Consider the following 1,631-nt stretch of genomic DNA (forward strand, 5'->3'; position numbering starts at 1 on the left):
AACCAAAATTGTCTCCAAGCGCATTCGCAGGCGGGCCACCAACGAGGAGCTCGCCTGCTACCTCAGCGGCGAAACGGAGGGCATTTTCCAGGCACGGCCGACACAACTGCAGTCCGTCTGGACCGAGGCTCGGAAGGCTTCCCGCACGCTACACGTCACCTGGGAAATTTTCGAGGACGGGGGGACCAGCATCACGTGTGACGGAGAGGAAACTCTCACGTCAAAGAAACGACGAAAAGTGGTGAAAACGCTGCGCTTCCGAATGATGCGGGCACGCGATCGCTTCCTTCAAGAAATGCCCAATCAAGGGAAGGCAATGGAATGCGTCGCCGCAGACCCGAGCAGCTCCCACTTCATGCGCTCCGGCAAATTCACCCGCTTTTGCGACTGGCGCTTCATTCACAGGGCACGCCTGAACCTCCTACCTGTGAATGGAGCCAACCCATGGACCACCTCCACCGACAAACGATGCCGTGTGTGCGGTTACGCAGTGGAAACGCTGCCACACGTCCTGGGTCACTGCATGCGCCACAGCATGGCCTACACCAGTCGTCACAACAAGATTGTGGCGAGGGTGAAACAAGCCGCCAGCAAGAAGTTCACGGTCACGCATGAGAACAGAGCGGTTGGTACCACCAACCTTCGCCCCGACCTCGTTCTCGCCAGGGGGGAAGAGGCGATCATCGTGGACGTGACCTGCCCCTTTGACAACCGGCTCAAAGCACTCGAGGCAGCCCGACTGGAAAAGGAACGAAAATACGAACCAGTTCGGGACTTCTTGCTCCGCCGCTACCAGAGAGTCACGATCGAAGCAGTCGTCGTCGGCATGCTTGGCTCCTGGGACCCGGCAAATGACAGAGTTTTCAAAAAACTCTGCAGCCGGAGATATCTCCGGTTACTTAAGAAGCTTGCAGTGAGCGAGACCATTGCAGCTTCTCGGGAAGTGTACTGCGCACACGTGGCCATAAAGTGACTGTCACTCGCTGGGCCACGTGCTGACAAAGTCACCCTCCCAAAGACATCGCAAAAATAAGAGGTGATACTACACGACACACGCCCCTTTCACTTTTTCTCCCCTGCTATTTCCTATTTTCACCTTCTCTATACACAGTTCACGATACACCACCTTCTTCCTTTCTGGTTGAAGGAACAAAAAATGAGAACAAGTTTTTCCTTTTCGGTCAGAAATGTTCCTAACATTTTTGAAAACCTCTGTTCTTATCAGCTTAATATCTGATACGGATCCTATTTGGATCCAAGATATTAAACTTATTTTTGTGATGCGGCGGAGTGCTTGAAGCTTGCTTCACCTCCGCCACGGGTTGGCCCGGTATTGCACTACCTCCGGGATCGGCCCACTCACCCCCTGCGGGGTGAGTTCGACAATAAATTCAATGATAGAAGGAGTGTTCGGATTTACCCATGATACCGGGGTAAACGGCTTGGGTGCGTCGAGTGTCCGAGACGGTGGCGGCACGCCGCCCCGGCTGACGCGGTATTCGCGTGCAGGGAGTGCGCTAGCTGTGTTTACACTTACGATTGCTCTGGGAAAATAAATGTTTCCGTGTGTATTTCATATATGGAGGGTCTCTTTTATTTTGTTATGTTCACACGTACATACTCAAGTTTCT

The 1,631-nt window shown here is 53.3% G+C and overlaps 1 pseudogene; it reads left to right on the forward strand.

Moving 5' to 3' along the window:
- Positions 1 to 1,185: 1,185 nt before the first annotated feature.
- Positions 1,186 to 1,364, forward strand: LOC142766361 (U2 spliceosomal RNA; annotated as a pseudogene).
- Positions 1,365 to 1,631: the final 267 nt, after the last annotated feature.

The sequence above is a fragment of the Rhipicephalus microplus genome, chromosome 6 (assembly GCF_043290135.1).
Source record: "Rhipicephalus microplus isolate Deutch F79 chromosome 6, USDA_Rmic, whole genome shotgun sequence".
Lineage (NCBI taxonomy): Eukaryota > Metazoa > Arthropoda > Arachnida > Ixodida > Ixodidae > Rhipicephalus > Rhipicephalus microplus.